The sequence below is a fragment of the Ciconia boyciana genome, chromosome 2 (assembly GCF_034638445.1).
Source record: "Ciconia boyciana chromosome 2, ASM3463844v1, whole genome shotgun sequence".
NCBI classification, from domain to species: domain Eukaryota; kingdom Metazoa; phylum Chordata; class Aves; order Ciconiiformes; family Ciconiidae; genus Ciconia; species Ciconia boyciana.
This window is the reverse complement of record NC_132935.1, coordinates 29,060,165-29,080,387: the sequence shown is the minus strand read 5'-3', so window position 1 is coordinate 29,080,387 and position 20,223 is coordinate 29,060,165.

The following is a 20,223-nucleotide window of genomic DNA, read 5'->3' as shown; positions in this document are numbered from 1 at the left end:
CGTAGAATCTCTTGGCATGACAATGTTTTCTCCAGCTGGGACAATGCTCTTGCATATTGCTGTTCCCCTAAAGCCTTTAGCCAGTTTGCATTTTATCTCCAACCCATTTTTAATGAATCTTTGATACCCGAATTGCCAAACTATAGGATTGCAGGTATGGTTGCAGAGCAGTAGAATAATGAAAATAACCACGATACATATTGGTATACACTGATGTAAAATTACAAATGGGCTGGGAGAAGGAATGTCTTTAAATATTAGAAAGAAAAAATCACCAAGGGTCAGAGAAACTATCCAGTCTGATGAAAATGAGTTTAAACAGAGAGGAAAAAAAAAAGGAGAGAGAAATATTTAAGTGACTGTTGAAGGGAAAATATGCTGACAAGCAGCTCTATTAGGTTATGCAATAGTTTTTAAAGAGAAGTTGAAGTCTTCTCATTTGAGATGTATAAAGTTTCAAGTGACAGAAAACTAAAAATTATACTGTAGGGAACAGTTACATACTGGTAGAGAGATGGATAAAATTATCTAAGACATGTTTTCTTTTCCCAGTTTCTATGATCCTATGAAAATATTTCTTTATTATTAGAGCGTCTTTCTGTGTGAAAACATAATAGCAAAAGAAATTGTCCCCTTTCTCCTGTGAAAAGTACAGGAGATGGAAGGGGAGTAGAGAACTGGATAAAATAAAAGGAGAAATGGCTAGACTAGTTATAGATATAAAAATAGCAGTCAGATTTGAATCTGCATATATTATAGTGACAGGCACCACACACAAAAGCGGCATATTGGAATGTTACATCAGGAAGCAATCCTACTCTTACCATTGAAGAATAATAATCTCAAAGCTGCTCTGATATTTCTTAGCCAAGTTCCCTCCTGCTATGAGCACAAGCAGAGAGAAAATGTAACAAAATTATGAACAAAATCCATGATACATAAACAGGAGAAAACAGGCTTAGAAGGATAAGAAGCATGTCTCTTGCATTTTTTCAATTCCAATTCTTCCCAAAATATAGTGCAGGAAATGACTGGTTGCATGTGTTTCCAGAGGGGAGAAATCTGTGAGAAATTAAGAGTAGAGTTCAGACATAGGAGGTTTTGTGCTAGTATATCTGAAACAATCCTCACCTAGATATGTGTAGGATCCATTAGCATACCATTACCCTGCCTGTCAAATCTTTTTGAACATCTTTTCATAAACCCCAAAAGGAACAGACTGGCTGTGTTTCAACATTGCTTTCTTCCTCTTTTTCTGCAGAACACAAAAGTCACCAAGCAGACCAGCACAAGCTGACCAACTGACTCATCATCAACAGATTTGTGGCTATTTGAGGTGATGTTTTGGGTAGTTGGAATCTGAAGGCTTAGAAGACAGAAGTAGTAGGTAAGAAAACCACTTCAAAATTTACATGTTAATGATTCCCTCCACACGATGCTTCAATGGAAAGCTCGAACTGTATTATATTTGTAATGAATATCTATCCAATGTCACATATAGCAAAATATTCTTGGAATTACCCACATGCTGCTTATCTTTCACATTCCATTTGAATGGAGAGAGAATAATAAATAAATAAATAAAATTGTGCTGGCAAAGCTTCATTGAATTAATATTTCAAAATACCTTAACCTAAGTGAATGAGTAATCTGATTTTTGTGTTACAGATAAAAGAGACCAAGGAACAGAGGGGCAGTTTAAAAAAAATACGCATACATCTAAAAATACTGATGTATGTAGGGTTTCAAAATCATTTAGGTGTCTCATTCCACTGAGTATGCAATTAAAATTCTGCAATTAAAAATCTGACTCATGCAATTAAAAATCTGACTCAAAAAATGGAGTAAATTAGTGCATCCCATCATATATTTTGAGTCAGTGGTGCAAAAATGAGAAAAGCACACATCAAACTCATTGTCTAATCTTGCAGTGAGACCCTGGCTTCTCTGAAATCCAGCATAAAATATCCACTGACTTCTGTTTTATCCATAAACTTAAAGGAGTTTTAACATTTTATTCAGCTGAGCTGAGTCAGGTCATCCAGGTTTTAAATATCAAGCAAGCATCTTTCAAATAAACTAGATGCCAGTGCTTACTAGACAACTTGCATAAAGGAGCAGAAGAGCTCTGTGGTTCTGAATAAAGTGAGACGGATTCACAAAAGCTTGAGGAATAGCTGGTCTCACCTGATCAATTTTATCAAGAGATTTCAGAAGATCATTGAAAACCAGGAAAGAAGCCAATGGGACACAGTAGAAGAGAGAGGTCAAGTATAGCAGTTGTGAATGCTGGATAAGTGTCAGAAGAGAGGAAGGATGGAGGCTTAGATTGGAACCACTGCCTTTAAAATGGCATTTAATAATAAGTTTATGGTTTGGCTGTTTAAGCTTACGCTTGGCTTCAACTTGAAACACAAGCTGTTAGCCTGATTGCAATTTTTTTAATGTTAAAAATGTCTGATCCTAGGTTAATTTTAAAACCCAGAATAAACATTTCTGTATTTAAAAAAAAAATCAACTGGAAAGCAAAAGAAAGATATCGCATTAAAATGAAAAGCAGATTGTAGATATTTCTGTGAACACATGTTCTTTATTTGCTGCTGTCATTGACAGCATTTGGGTTTTAGTGAAGTAATTTGCCTTTTGAAAAACATCTACTGCATCTGGGTGTTGGTTGCAATACCAAAAACTCTTCACCTGATGACTGCTGACATTGACCCACTCTAGCCACTGACACAATGTCAGATTGTCTTCTCTTCTGGGAGGTTTCCACACACTTGTATTGCAGCAAAAACAGTAATAACGGAATTGTTCTAATGACAAGCCCAGAGATTTTTAAAAGTTTCTTAGTCCATGCTTTCATGCACTAAGTATTTGCATGAAAAGAAATAATGGGAAGAACATTTAAAAACAGGTGAAATGAAAATTAAAGACAATAAAGCTTTCTCTGATAATCTGGTCCTTGGGGGAGGCAGAGTGGAATGAGTGTAAATTCACAAATACATTCATCCTGTAAAGTAAGAATGGTGAAGATAGAGTAGGTTGTATTGTTATTATAGGAAATGATCTTTTACAATTCAAGTCAGGGGGACTGGAGCAGCCTTTTAAAGTGAATGTGCACAGTTCACCCAGAAGTTGTATGCAGTATAAGGCAGTCCTACTATCATACTGTGTCTTATGTACAGCCATTAGGAGGGACTCATTTTGTTCCATAGGTGGTCCTTATGCTTTCCAGTTGGGCTCTAGTGCTGTAATAGACACAAGGGATGTGTCTTAAAATTATGGTTGCTCCAAAAAGCGTATTTTCCAGTCTTGTCAGTACACCTGTGTACTGTTGATGGGACATCGTTAGGCTATCTTTGCTCCCCATTGTACTGTAGAGTAAAGCTAACTTTAGGGAGAACATATTAAGGCCAAAATTCAGAGTCTGAGAAAGTCACAAACTACATGTTGACATGATAAATACCATCAGGCAAGAAATCTTGATATAATAAAAACCTAATGCCCATACTGAGTCATGTCTAAGACTGAAAGGTCTGGTGTTTAATCTCAGTGGCCATGAGCAGATACTTAGGAAGATGAAGAAAGGAGTAAGCATACATGATAATTCTCCTTAGCAGTTTTTTAACCTTCAACTATTTCATATCTGGGGATTCCTTGACTTCCATATGATTTTTTTTAATTAAGGAATCCCCAGATGATTTCTTTCCATGAATACAACCAATCTTCCCTTTGGCCCATACAAACTTTACCATAGTACTACATTCAGTGCAGCCTAAAGAGAAAGAAAAGAATAAGGGAAATGTAGTATGTTTCAACCATGTGTTTTTCCTTTCCATCTGATGTATTCCTGGCCTTTTCCTGGCTTACCTGTGGGTCATGAAATAAGTAGGTTGCAGAATACCTCTGGAAGTTTTTTAGTCCAACCTCCTGGTCAATGTTAAATCAGTCCTAATGATTTAAAAAAAACAGAACTGGAGATAAAAATTACCTTATAGATTTATACAGTTAAACACAAAACATGGATGTTCTCATGACAAAGAAACATGAAGAATTACACACAGACAAAGGTTAACAGAGCTCATTAATCAGATAGTTGAACTTATTTTCTTTAAGGCAAACACAAACTTTAATGAATAATGGGGGAAGACAATGAAAATGCAGCTTCCTAGCCAAGATAATTGTGCAAACAGATTTATCCCCACTTTCTTGATAGTGTTAATGTAATTACTATGAAATGACAATAACATAAGTCTTCTGTTGATTTCTATATTTCATTGTATTAGTCAAGGTCTTAACTTAAAAAATGTATAAATCCCTATGTTAATGGGCTCAGTCCTTCATTCAAACTCCAAATAAAAGCTACAGTTATTTCTCAGGAAATTATAATAATGATAAAGTCATTTTACTCAGGGAAAAAAAAAACCAAACCAAAACAACAAAACCCTCCTTTGGAGGATAAGAACCCAGAGGAATTCTATGAATAATTTAAAGATCAATTAGCACTCCTCTGTTAGGAACTTTTACTAATTCTTTACAGACAGCATGTTTCTTCTGTGCAGACAGCAATAATTTCTATATTATTTATGAAAGACAACAAATTATTTTAGCTTTTAAGACATGGAGTGATATCATTAATCAGTTGTGGCTGTACAACAGAGTTAAAGACTTTGCTGTTCAGCCCATTTTATACAGATTAATTTACCCAGAATAATAAGATTTATGAAAAAAATCTGCAAGTGGATGTATCTGTGTATATACATGAAATACATTAATGATATCTTGCTAATTGATACATTTCCACTTTAGAGATAGAAGAGTGCAAGGCAGTATTCTTCTCCCAAGTAATCAACAAGTAAATTTATCTCAAAAAATGCTATTAAACATGGGTATATATAATGTGACAGACTGGAATTGCTCTATCATGAAATTGCTGCATTGCTTTTCTGACAGATGCATGAACACAATTTCTGTTTACCTGTTCAGGTTGTATAAGCCTCAGGTAGGGGAAGGAGGAATTTTTCTTGCTCAAACTGGCATGAACTGGCTTGCTGTACTGCAAGAGTTTGGAACAATTATATGTACTCAGAATAATCCAATAGCACCACCAGGTATCTCATTCTCATTTTCTTGAAGTAGGAGATTCTCATGGTTAAGGCGTCCACAGACAACGTGTAATTTAGTATCAGGATGTCCAATTAACCACAAAGGGGTGGCCCATGGAAGTCCTACCACTAACTCAGTCAAGAAACATCCAAATCCAAAGCCATTTGCAAGCCAGACTACATGGGTTAAATTGAAAGACTTTATTAGTACACAGATGCTATGTCTATACCTGTTTTTAAGAGCAGCCTCTAGATTTAGTCCCTGAAGATGTTTAACTGAGAGCCTGTGGACTGCCTGCAGACTGTCTGCGAACACTCAGCATGATGCTTGGTGAAAGATCCCATATGCTCTCTGGCCATGCCAAGTTTGCCTGCTTGCTGGGTGCATGTAGCTGAGTGGTCTTGAGGATAGCCTCAGGTCTTCCCTCAGCAGACAATACACACTTATATAGGGAGCCTGGACAATTATATTTTGAGTATTTGTCTAAATTTTGAGGCCTACAACTCATTGTGCCAACTCATACAGTATAACTTATTTTGTGGGTGGGATTTGCATTTGTCTTTCCTTCATAAGGTTGTCAGCCTTCATAAGGTTGACGTTACAAGATGCTTAATGATGGGAGGCTGATAATAGAACTACAAACTGCGTACACTAAACCATTTGAAAGGTGAAGGAGCTGTTCTTCAGCAATAAGTTTAACACTTAAGACTTACAACAATTTTACATCCTTGAAATACTTACACTGGGGCAGAACTAAGAACAGTGTTTCAGGGATTGACATAATATTTTCTTTATGTATTTAATAGTTTCATATATAGAATTGCCTAGCAGAAATATAGAAAAGGCAGCATGGCAACTGTGTAGTACAGGAGAATGGTAGTTTCAAGTAGATCCTCTATTAAGGTGCCAAAACCTATGATTAAAGATTTCCTATATCATATTTCCCCTTTGGACTAGATGTTGGTGAATATCAGCATTGTGAGACCGTTCCTTTGGTTCTCAAAGACATCCAGATGCATCTGTGACATGACTCTCTGTTCTGGATTCTGCTCTAACAGATGGGCACCTACATACATGACTCTGCAGTGTCCAGCTTTACATCTCTCAATTCTTTTTCTGAAGCTGTCCCCTAACTACTTTTTCAGTCACAGTTCTTCTAAAAGTAGCACAGTTTAAGTAAGCAATACATTTAGATTAAATCCTTGTTTAGGTATAAAACCCCATTTTATTTTCTAATGCAAAGATGAAAAGTTACCCCCACTTTGTGTCACCATTGAGAGATTTTTCATGTAATGTATCCATATTTAAAGTATTTGTTAGCATTTTGGAAAAGAGCTTTTACCCCATGACCAAATGAAAAGTATTTAATTTGAAAGTCAAGCTGTTCATTAGCTCTCATCCTCATTAACATTTGTCACATTCTCTTACTGCAGGAGGTCAGTAGTTTGTCATTTCTCTTCCTGGAAAGTCATAAGCACAAGAATGTGACATCCCAAATGTCACATTATTTTGTTTCTCAAGCATGGGACAAAAGAGAAATTAAGTAGTTTCGTACATGAATAAAAATGTATAGAACTAGTCTGCAGATATGAAGAGCACCTGCTAATTTATCTAGTAGGTAGGAAGTCTGTGAGCACTGATCAATATAGAATATACAGTATTTAATTACATTCATGGAATTAAAATATAATTAAAATACTAAAAAGTACAGTTTTTCCAAACAATTTTATGCAATGCATTCAAGGGGAAATTTCAGATGTTGAAAAACGTATTTGGAATTTGTGTTAGTCTCATGTTCCTGTGGGTTTTTCTTCTTTTGAACTATGTAAGAAACATGAATTGCAAGTGAATATGCAGTTATAAAAATAGTTTGTCCCCATAGTTCACCCTAAAGTGAACTTTACATTGTATTACAAGGAAAGGTCAACATTCCTTTGCTTGAGAAGATGAATAATTTTTTCAAAGCATAAAAGGAAGTCTAGCTAAATGTAGGTCTTATTTTTTGCCTATTTCCTAGTTAGAAATGCTCAAATTTTACCAAGAATAATAATTTAACTTATTTTTTTACTGTTCACACACAATGTATATTCTCTTTCTCAACTATATGTTTAGTAGTCTTATCTAATTCTGTAATAATGCCTCTGCTTTTAAGAATGCATGTATCTGAGGCGTAAGCATGTCCATATGTAAGTGTGCACACGCATTTCATGAGAAAAAAAAATGATAAAACTGTATCTTACATTTCTGTTGCAAGACTGAGTTCCTTGTATTTCAGGTGCTGAATACAAATAGCTAAAACATTCAGAGGGTATTCAGAGGTTGATGTTTGCTCTGTAAGGGTATTTTGTTCTATACCTCAGCTGTTGTCTATGAGCTATGCTTTTTGATTAGGGGATGTAAGATACTGCTGAACATTTTTTCTTCTTTCTTTTGGAACAAAAAGAAGGATGGGATGATAGCAGTAGCCAAACTGAAATGGTCCAAACCTGTTCATCATATATAGACCAGAGTATCAAGAACTTTAACATCTTCCTTAAGAAAATAAGTACGTTACACACTACAAGAATCAAAGTGGATACAAGCTATTTATCTCCAACTAATAATACAATAATGCCTTTATGTCAGGTATTGTATGTACTAGCAAGGCCAACAAGCCAATGTAAGGTAACATATTTTTATGCACATTGGACTCTACCTGTCAATGAACAGCTGAGGCTTTAATTTGTTTCTCACAACTATGACAGAAGATATTTTTTCTGTAATTTATCTAGTAATCCCATGCTACTTACAAGTATATTTCACTTCTCCTTTTATAAAGGATTCCCACTTACACATGTGGTGAGGAAGCATCCTTCTCTTTATAACTAGAAACTAGCTGTGACTGAAAAGAAAGAAATTATGAGTTCCAGTTATGTATTAAAATACACTTTGAATAAAAGTAGGCCTATATAATAAAGCCAAAATGATGATTATCAAACAGCATTTGCAGTGGGTTGGTCATGAAATATGTAAAAGGGAACCACAATCTGTAAGTTCTTATTCAAATACAATATTCATGAAGAGACCCTTTGCTTTCTGTATTTTTAATGCTCATAAAAAAAAGTGGTTTATGCTATCTTTATTCTAATAACTTTAGTTTGAACCTTAAAACTGTAATATTTTTAGACAAGGAAAATGTCCTTGTAGGAAAATGTTCTTGCTCATTATGACATAAGATATTTTAAAAATAAAGTATATGTCTCTAAGTATTGTTGCTGGTTGGGCTTCATCTTATTGCACATTCAATACCTAGTGTTTTAACTTCATCTGACCTTGTTAAAGCCTGAATCTATTTGAGTGAATTATCAGTAGAAAGTCTTAAAACTTTTTTGTTGTGAAATATATTACTGGAGTAGTTCAGAAGCTACCAATACTAATGTAAAAGCATTTTTCTGTAATACTGTATTATCTTGCTCTGAGCAAAGATCTAACTTGCATTATGAGGATGGACAATAGAAGCAACAGCAACGCCTGTTTAAAATAAATGTTAACACTGAAGATTCAAATCAATGACATGAACAATTGCACATCTTATTGATAATTCAGGTAGTGTCTTTTACTTTTGGGAAAGCAACATTATATTATACGTCAAAGTGTACATGAGCAGTCTTACATCTTTTACAGATCATCTTTGAATGAATTTATTTGTCAGTTTTATTGTCCATGATTGCATTATATTTCATGTATTTTTGCTTTCTGAAGCAGTTTATTACATCCATGGTCAGCATTTCTGGGCAGTAAGAATGCTGTAAAAATAAATCCAGTGCAATGACATCCAATGGATGTTGTAGTCCTACAATAGATAACCCTTGTTTTAAACACCAGCTTAACTGTCTCAGAAAAGCTAGTTCCATTTTATTCTTTATTATTAAATTTATTTAGATCAGTAATATTGTGTCATGAAAGTCAAAAATAAAACATGTGTTGCTAATAATTTACTCGTTTCCTGTAACTCTGATTTGACTTGTGTCCCAGTTTCTGGCTATGGTGGGAGAAGTTTTGGAAGTTTTTATCAAAATAACTCTAGAGAAATTTTATGTAATTTTGCAAGATACACCTAATCAGTTAGAACTTGGAAGATTTTAAGACGGTAACTTGTACAATTGTGGCTACCAATGTGACAAAATGGCAAAATGACAGAGAGAATTATTACAAAAAAAAAACCCCAAAACAACAAAAAAAACCCCAAAACCAAACAACCAAGAGGACAGAACATTATTTAACATTTCTGGGTACCCTTTAAGACAGTGTTTCAGATTTTAACTGATACCAGTAAAAAGGTGGTGAGATGTGGTCTGAATGGAACAGTTTTCCCTGCTATACCCTACACCTGGCTGCAGCTTCTTGTCCCTTCACATTCCACCATGGGACAGACTTGAATAGCTCTATACTCTTCAGTACTGATCCTGCGCAAGCTGAAAGCAGCATGACTTTTTGCATAGACTGTGACAGAAACACCATTAAGTCCTTAGACTGTGATGGGCAGGTGTGCCTTGAATTTAATTCGTTCTGGAAAACTTAACAGCCACCTCATGGCTGATTAAGGAATAGCATCGTCCATTTCTTCGCTGAAAAATACTAGTGCTGACAAAATCCTTGAGGTGGGTTTAAATCAGGCATATCAGGCTTCCATTAAGTATATATACAATTTCCTGAAAATAAAGTAAGACCACTGAACTAGTAAACATGAAATATTGAGGGACTTCCTCTGACAGGAGAGCTCAAGGACAGTCAGTCAGAAAGCACAGCAATCTGTTCTGTCTGAAACACCCTCTCACTGAACAGAATAATGGAATTGTCAGAACTTTCTTCCTGGCTAAGGATCATACTGTGCTGTGAAGAAAAGCCTTGGGAACAGAAGTATAGGCAATAAATTATGAAAACATGGTTTTGATCAGAATGAAAGAGGAAAATAGCCTCCAAGTTACAGAGTGTCAGAGACAGGATCATGAACTAGATGGACCTTCAGTGTGGCCCAGAATGGTGGCTTCTGCATTCTCGTAAAAGAAAAAAAATGGAATTTTGTAGAAAGAAAATGCAGGAAGATATTTATGGACCTGTTGCTAGCCAGAGGAGTGCCCTGGAAGTCTGCTTCCACAAGTGTGTGCCCTTTTGTTCACTGCCTTCCACACAACACAGAGCTGCTGCTTTTTGCAACAAGGGATTCCTTATCAATTTTATATGCATCCCATAGAGATGGCATGCCACTTTTCTTTCCAGAGGGCAGGAAAGTCTGTCCTCTCAGTGCTGCAATTCCAGGAGACCTGACCATTGGTAGGCACACACTTCCTTAGTGCTGTCTCCCTATCCAGGAATGTAATATTTCATAGAATCATAGAATCATAGAATCATTACGGTTGGAAAAGACCTCTAAGATCATCTAGTCCAACCATCAACCCAACACCTCCATGCCCACTAAACCATGTCCTGAAGTGCCATGTGTACATGTTTTTTGAACTCCTTCAGGGATGGTGACTCTACCACCTCTCTGGGCAGCCTGTTCCAATGCTTGACCAACCTTTCAGTAAAGAAATTTTTCCTAATATCCAATCTAAACCTCTCCTAGTGCAGCTTGAGGCCATTTCCTCTTGTCCTATCACTTGTTACTTGGGAGAAGAGACCAACCCCCACCTCACTACAACCTCCTTTCAGGCAGTTGTAGAGAGCGAGAAGGTCTCCCCTCAGCCTCCTTTTCTCCAGGCTAAACAACCCCAGTTCCCTCAGCCGCTACTCATAAGACGTGTTCTCCAGACCCTTCACCAGCTTCGTTGCTCTTCTCTGGACACGCTCCAGCACCTCAATGTCCTTCTTGTAGTGAGGGCCCAAAACTGAACACAGTATTCGAGGTGCAGCCTCACCAGTGCCAAGTACAAGGGCACAATCACTTCCCTACTCCTGCTGGCCACACTATTTTTGTTACAAGCCAGGATGCCATTGGCTTTCTTGGCTACCTGAGCACACTGCTGGCTCATACTCAGCTGGCTGTCAACCAACACCCCAAGGTCCTTTTCTGCCAGGCAGCTTTCCAGCCACTCTTCCCCAAGTCTGCAGCGTTGCATGGGGTTGTTGTGACCCAAGTGCAGGACCTGGCACTTGGCCCTGTTGAACCTCATATAGCTGACCTCGGCCCATCGATCCAGCCTGTCCAGATCCCTCTGTAGAACCTTCCTCCCCTCAAGCAGATCAACATTCCCACCCAACTTGGTGTCATCTGCAAACTTGCTGAGGGTGCACTCGATCTCCTCATCCAGAACATTGGTAAAGATATTAAACAAGACTGGCCCCAAAACTGAGCCCTGGGGAACACTGCTTGTGACCGGAATGTCACCCCAACCAGTCATATTGACATTGTTACCCTGTGAAGAATGGCACTCTCTGTGATTGCCTGTTTTGCCTGGATTTTCCTGGGTTGTATTCATGTATTTATGAAGTGGTTGTTGTCTTTTATGAGAGATAAAAAATGATAAATAAACAAGATTTCTGTGTACTTCCTTCAACCTCAATGTAAGCAGTGGCAGGCTGCTTTCCATGGTTGTTGAAACAGTGAGCAATTTAAATGCCAAGTAGCAAAAGATGTCAAGAACATTTCATACAGTTTGGCTGGCTTTGAATTGTAATGTTTCATTTAATTTGTTTCATTACATAACCACTTTAGGAACATCTCTTAGTTTGAACCTCTCTTGCATATTATCACTCACTCTCTAAATATTCTTGATAGAGACTTTAGTGAAGGTGAAATATTTGTGCTGGCTAAAACAATAAGAAGCTCAGAAGATCACTGTTTAAAAGTTATTTTCATTGTATAATTCCTGAAATGGAACCACTTCCTTTTCTTATTAAACTTTTCTGATTTTAACAGACATTTTTCTTCATGAAAAGTGAGTTTTACCACTCAGAATGTCTGTTTTTCAGAGCACAGACCTTAGGTTAATGGAAAATCTCATGAACAACAGCGTATTTCTTTAAAGTCAATAAATTGTCCATTAAATGTTCTATTTTTGATGAAAAAGTAATTGTTTGATGTTTCCCTGTGCAGTTTAGTAGGGCATACACTTCTGCTGCGTTTTCACCTTCACAATGGAGGAAAATGTCTTCTACTAATATGTCACGGATGCAGCCCTCTGTTGTTAATTCACTTTATGTTCAGGCAACATCTGAGACTCACTTTATCGTAAAATTGTCCTTAGTGTATATGAAGCCTAAATATCCCTCCCTGAAAGAGATAAAAATGTAATTAAAGTCTGATATGTTCCACTGTTGGAGATGGAGCATTAAACTAAACAGCTATTAGATTTAAGTCTGGTGTTGCCAAGTCTAGTGTAAATCTCATGATTTAACAACTTCAAAACGATCTTTCTTTTCATTTTATTTTATACAAAGAGCTAAATATTAATTTCTTCTTATTTATCCTCAATGTTCATATCTTTATTGATCTCTGGACTCACATTTTTAGCATTTGGCTATGACTGGAAAGGTTTTTTTTTAAAATGACAACTGAGTTTCTCGTACCATAGCATGACTCTAGAAGCTGTGACTTTAGAAATATTATAAATCCCATCATCTCAAATTGTATGAGTTGATGGTAACTGCTATAACAATTGCAATTTACTAGTCCAGATCTAGCAAAACCCACTCATGATAAAAGTTATTATGCCACAATTCTAGTGAAATATTTTATTATTATGTTGTTCCGCTTATAATTCTTCTGTGAATTTCTGGAGCACTTATTTATAATTCTAACCAAGATAATGGTCACTTGTGTGACAGCAATCCTTGATGACTTCCCATGTGGATGAGAAAAAAACCAAATTCAAGTAAAAGGTAGAAAACTTCTGATAAAACAAATTTCATCTAGAAATGCTAAAAATTTGGAATTAATGAAGAAAAAATGAGGCGTTTTGATTTTTTTCTCACTTTGGGGAAAAATGCTTGAGAGAATAAAACATTTCTTATCTGTTTCAAAAATTGTGAATGCATCACAGTAATACAGACACTAGCAGATTTGATATAGAGATACTTAAATGGAGTTTAAATACAATTCTTTACATGGGAGCTTGGTGTTCAATACCTCACTGCAGCTAGTGGAGATCTAGGACTCAATTCAGTTGCCCACTGAATGTGATTTGAGATTCCTATGGGAGTCCTGCCTGGCCTGCAGCTTTTGCTGTAGGGCACAGCTCCCGTGTTGTCTCTTGACAGCCCCATGAGGATAGTTCAGATACCATAAGACATTTAAAATGACACCAGCTGCTTATATTTTGGCACTTGAGCACTATTTATCTGTAGCATCACAACTGAGAGGATGAGGGAGAAAAAACTGTGGTACCAGATGCTTGATGAACTTTTCTCTTTGTTTTCTTCTGCTTCTTTCTTTTCAGTAACATCCCTTTTATTTCTCTAGCTCTTCATGCAGCTCAAAAATCTAGTGGCACACAGTGGCACAGAATATACACCTGGTAAACATAGCTAATTGTGAAATGTTAGTCATTTCCAACACTATTTTCATTTTCCAACACCACTTAGCCAACTGAATGAATAAATAGACGCTTCTCAGGGACAAAAGCGAATCTTGATGTGGAGAGATAGGTCATGCAATATATTTGACCCTGGAGAAGAGAATTTATCAATAACTTCTTGTCTGTGTTATCTATCGACACTTCTGGAGCAGGGAATTAACTCTAAAATTATGGGAAATAAACAATAATAAATGCTCCTTTTATGCCAATGATTAATCCTAGTTCATTACATACAATGAAAATTTACATCAGATCCTTTAGTGCTCATCTTCACTGTGTGTGAGAAATGTAAGAAATACACTCTTCAGCATTTGCTTTACTTTCTTTGGTACTATTCACCTCTTATTAAATCTTTAAAAATTTTCCATCTGGTTGTATGTGAAAATGTATATACCTTACACGCTGGGTAAGAGAGAATGACAAAGCAGCAGTGAAAAGACTCTATCAAAGACAGACAGTTGTCATCCAACTATATCCCTGAAGAACATCACTGTGAATTTCAAAGCTGTCATATTGCTTATCACTGTATGAAAGCGTAGCCTGCCTGTCATCTTGGAAAAGCTGAATCAGAGTAAGGAGACCAAGGAGGAGAGGATATGAATGGATGAGGAAACCCCCTCTTTATAGTATTTGGTTTCCCACAGTTTTGTTTTGTCATAAACATATTCTTTGCAGTTACCTTACAAAAAAGATCTTGCCAATAAGTGATTTCCTAGACTAAATTTCCCTTATCTCCCTGGAAGCATGTAATCAGCAACACTTTCAATCTCTTCAGGATAACACTTGTCAATGCTCTGCCTACATCACATACAAGGGCATTTCTCTTTTTGTTTTCATGAATTCATCTTCTTTGTTTTTACATAATTTGTGACATTTAGAATTATTAATGGCTTTTAGTTTCACTATTTAATTATTAGTTTTACCCCTCTTTTTCCTCTTGTAGACAAGCAAAACAAGAAGTATGTTTCCATTATCAGCATTTCAGCTGGAGTTTCTCTGTCCTGCTGATATGCTCTGCTTCCTCCCCATACTGGTTCTGTAGGAAGGTCTGTAATAGCTGAAGCCTACAATTTCTGTTAAGTGCTGTCCCAGAAACAATATGTTCACATGAGCAGTATTCATGTTGGTGCGTACTCAGCACTGGATCTGTTTCCTTTTAACAGGGATTATGTCTTGGTTTAGAGAATAAAATTTGGAGTTTTACTAAATAAAGGATCTTGTTTCCATTATATAATCACCCTAAATCTCCATTCTCAAAGGATGTTTGTACTTTTTTGCAAAGATCACACCAATAAACAGATTAAATTATAACTCCTTCCAATGAGCTCTTGGTTGATTTACGATTAACATGTGTCACATTTCAGTAATGTCAGTCTGAACTTTTTCCTCTAATTAGAAGAAGATAATAAGATATGACTTTTTTTAATATGATGTGTCTTATGTTTCTTGCAATGAGGCACATTTGACACTGAGCATAACAATGAAAAAGCAGCTTGTATTAAAATAATATAAAAGTAAAATAAACAATAATACTAAATCAGTCTTACATAATCAAAATAAAATAATGTTGTAAATTAAATAATATAAATATAATATTTTATCTAATATATCGTGCTCTAATATAACATGACATGCCAGTAGTGTTGGTGCCTAATATGAAATGATGTGATGTCTAATACAGAAGAAAAACAAGTTTTGAAATGTTGGAATTTCCTGTGCACCAGAAAATTTGACTGTTGTCTGGCTCTGAAGAGAGAACAGTGAGGGTAGGAAGAAAAACTGAAAAATAGGAGGGGAAAGTTTGAAAGAAAATACAAGATAGGTTGCCTTATACTTTGGGATTAGTGAGATTCATCCCCACCAGGAATTTATAGCCCTTGGTAAAATCTCTGTTTATTTCCCCACTGCACTGAGCACACATTGGACATGCCAGCACCAGCCCAGTGCTGTAACACACAGGAGCAAGGAGCATGTTGTGCCTGCACAGTGAAAATGCCCTGGGCAGCCCCAGTGGCTAAACACATTAGAGCCCTACCCTGAGACAAATGCTTCTGTGCTCATTGTCATGAGCTACTGAGAGCTCAGATTAGGGGCCATGTTTGCTACAGACCTGAGTAAATGTGGCATAACAAAGTAAAGGGAGATATTCCAATCTCTGTCAGACAGCTATCTTTCCCAGTATGCCAGAAAAACAGAGAAAAAGTGCTTATTTTAAGACTTAGGAGTAGCAAGATGAATTTGGATAATCAGTTTGTAACTTCATCGCTCTAGAGATGTGCATATTAATGATATTCTTTATATTTGGGATGCACTAGCTTAAGGGAAATTCTAGTTTACAGTAAAGGGGAGATGCTACTTAATGAAATACTCTGAGGAATGAAAAGAGAGATCAGGGGACAGCTATGCTTTCACGTGTTTGTTCATTTGAATATTTCTCCTATTCTCAATGAGGTTTCTATGGAAATAAAATGTCCAAATCTAGACTGTTAATAATCTCAACTTAAAAATGAGGAATTCACATTTACTGTCTAAATTGCCAGTTATGTTTGGTACATAATTTGTTTCAATTCACTTGCATTAAATTGGGATTGTCTACCGATTCTACAGTATGTAGACCAAGGGCTTTAATGTCCAAGTATAGGAAAGTAAAATTAAAACAGATTCTTCATTTTTTTGATTCAATGAGTATTTCTCCCAGCATCTTTGATTTTAGGCTGCACAATATTGCCCCATAATTCAAGATCAGGAACATTTGTAATAATATTACATTTTGCAACAGATATTGGCTTGCTACCGTTTTGGAATTCTGAAGATGTTAGGGAGAATTTTTGAATTATAAAGATATTTTATATTAGGCTGAATTTTAGAGATATCCTAGGATGAAGCTGACATTCTGTGTCTCAAATTAATACGAAAATTATCCTTTACACCTGGTATGCGTGTATCCATATGTGTCTTTAGGTTACGGATAAATGAATCCTCAAAAATTCAACTTCAAAAAAATTCCAGCTATTTAACAAAGCAATTCACTGCTTGATCAACAGATAATCTAAAGAAAAAGATAGGAGACCATGACTTTGGGATGTTAAGGATTTTTTTTCTCCCTTAGCAACAATATCTGCACCCCATGACAACAAGATCTGTAAGCACAAACTCAGATTTGCTGTAAGCAGCTGATGTTCACTTGAAAGCAATGGGCTTATAAAAAGGTTGAATTCCACCCAATAGTACCTACTTTAATGTTTTTTTGGAACTTAATTAGAAACCATCTGATTAGGGTCTTAATTATGGTTGTCATACTTCAAACTATGAAGTAAGAGCATTCTTACACACATTGCTTTTTAAACTGCAGCCCTTAGAATCTAAAAAAAGTACTAAGATTAAAATAACTGGTTTTATTAACAAAATTATAGATTGTAAATAGAAACCCAGTAGAAATATTTTAACAATACTTTTATATTAGTATTATAACCCATTAAACCCCTAATTTGTAAAGCAGTGATTTTTCATAGATTATTAGATTCCATAGATGATTATAACGTCAGGATCAAAGTGATTAATAATAATAATAACAATAATATAACAACAACAATAATGTAAGAAATAATATAAAGACTACTTTGTAATTTTAGGAGGTATACATTTGTCATGCGGTGAAGCTTGCTTACATAGTGACCCACTAAATAATTTTAATTTACTAGTGTTCATTGTAACTAGTTTGGACAAAGAGACAGGAAATCTCTGACTCAGAGAATAGGAACTTATATATATGGTTGACATTATTTAATACCCTATTTTCTGCACAGGGTTTCAATTACTGGAAGATATGGGCAGTATTACAAATTATGATGCCTGTAGAGTATAATTCAGAGAAAGATAATTCCCTGCTTTTGTGTTTCATCCAATTGATCCTCTATAATTTTTTTCCAAGCAGGTGAAGATTTATAACACATTCAGGCTTCAGAATCATTATTACTTGTCTCTGCATAACATTTGATTAAGCAAGTCTTCGCATACTTATCATTAAAATGAAGACCTGTTTTAATTCATTCTAATTTTTTTTATTTGGTTACAGTCACAGATTCAAGTTGTATGTTAATTTTCTTTGTCTTTCTTAAGAAGCCATTATAATCTAAGTTTGATTTCAAAAAAGTAATTATTTGAATTTTGTGACTGGCACTCTCCAGTTAAAAATGCTTTGAAAAGGGGGAAATGATGACTGTTCCTTTCATTTCCTAACTTCATATTTATAAATAGAACTGTCTGAAGAGTTTCTTTTGCAAAAAAAAGTTTAAAACAGTACATTAAACTAGAAGTTCCCTTTCAGTATGAAAATAGGACATTTTGATCTGTATCACTGAAGTTTTCTTACCTTCTTTTCCTACATCACTTCCAAATAGCTTTCATTTTGGTATCATTTCAGAAGTTTTGGAGATGATTCCTTATTGTACAATAGAATTTGTGAAAAGAATCTCCTTTACATTTCTATAGGTTTTACTCCCACTAGTAGTAAGTGAAATTATGTTGTAGTGCAGTGCCATAACTATTAATGTCAACCTTTTTATTGACAGCTTCTAGAGCTGAAACACTCTCATAGTGGATGCCTTTATATTGTTTCAACTTTCTGCAGAGATCTGCTGGTGTATTTTCTTCTAATACAGCCCTGTAGTGTCAATACTACCCAGAAATTAGGTAGAAATAAAATACATTGAACATACATAGTTCTATTTCTTTCATATACATCTGTCTTCACATTTTTTTTACATAATACTCGACTAGATATAAACCCAGTTAAAAAAATCTTCTGTATCATTTTGTGACTTATAAATCATAAAAATCATTTCCTAGGCAAGACATTACTTTTAAGAGCATTCTTTATTAAGATTTAAGAGTTTTAACAAAAATTCAGATGGAAGATATTAAATTGTGGTGTTTTTAATTAGTGTATTATAAGGGGAAAAAACAGACTTTAAAAAGAGGTCTGTAAAAATAAAAGTACTCTGCACTTAACATGTAAATTGTTCACCTTCATAAACATTTTTGGGAAGGAATCTTCCTCAACCTGCTATGATATTTCTCCCTCAAAAAAGAACTATTAATCTCACGGGAGAATTGTACGCTGAAATGGGTTTGCTGATACAGTCCATGGAGAATTCAAGTGAAGGAGAGGCAGAAACATTCAGTAGCTGCAGGTATGTTCAGAATGACTAAAGTCTCCTTCAGTTTCGTGTCTGCTTTATGAAGGAAGTCAGGTTATTCTAGATATCAAAAAGCATTTCAAAAGGCATAAGAAGAGCACTGCACAAAGAGTTATCCAATAGGAAATTATAGATAGAAGGATTTGGGTAGAATTTAGTTAGTCAGAATATGTCAAAAAAGAAAGATAGTGATTGACCTACTGAAAAACAAGATAAAATACATTTAATGTCTTTCCAATCTAGTCAGTCAAGGAGGCATGTAGTTCTAAGATTTATTTCCCCTTACCAAGATTTATTGGCATTAACTAGTTTTAGTGATTAAAATAATTGTGTATGAGGAGGTATTACTTTTACAGAGCAGAAAATGACTATATTACAATAAAAATCTATGGTTTGAAATTTAAATATGGATTATGTTATATGCAGACCATAGCAGTATTATTTCTCTCAACTATATTAAAAATAGTCTGAACAAACTAAACCCTTTGATTCAGGTATCATTTATTCTGATTTCCTTGGGAAAGTACGCTATCTGCTCATGCTGTGTTTGAGGGCACACGTATGTTTACATGCTTATTTCTGCCTATTGTGATTTTTTAGATTTTGAGGGATATATAGACTGATTAATGTTAGAGACAAAGCTATCCTCTATTCTCTGTGAAAATTTGTGTTTTCTAAGCTAAGTTATACAAATGTTTGTAAGTAAGTGACTTGTAATAAGATTTTCCTAAAGGAGAGAAGTTTGTTTCAGTGCTCTAGTCATTTGAATTTATACTTCTGTTTTCACCTCTATGTATATGTAAACACTTCTGTTGTTATTTTTTTCCCCAAAGACTCATAATATTTCTATTGGTCCAAATAATGACTTTGGGATCTTTGGGATGAGTTTCAATAATTTAAAAATTTGGTTGCCTTTATAGAGGTTGCTTTTATAGCACGTATAATACCTGTTTTACTGTGGTGTAAGAATAAAAAGAGAAAATGAGAGAGAGAAAAAAATCAGCTGCAAAACCAGAATTTTTTCTATAGCATGGGTTTATCTTGCATTTTACAGAATTAAAATAAAAGAGGCATAATATCCTTCAACATTGCTTCAGGTGATAACAAATCTGTATTCCGATACCTAGCAGTTGGTAATTAGTAGTAATTATTTTTATTACAGAAATATATGTGTAGATGGCATGTGCAGCTAAATTTCAGCAGGAAAGCTGACTGGAAAAGGGAGTAAAAATGCAATGACTTTTAGACTATGCCTGTGAAAATTAGTTTGGGGGCTAAATATGATGGAAAGTGAGAGAGGGGATACTTTAGAAGAAGAAGAATACACAAAATAAGATATTCAGACACAATAATGTGTGAGCGTT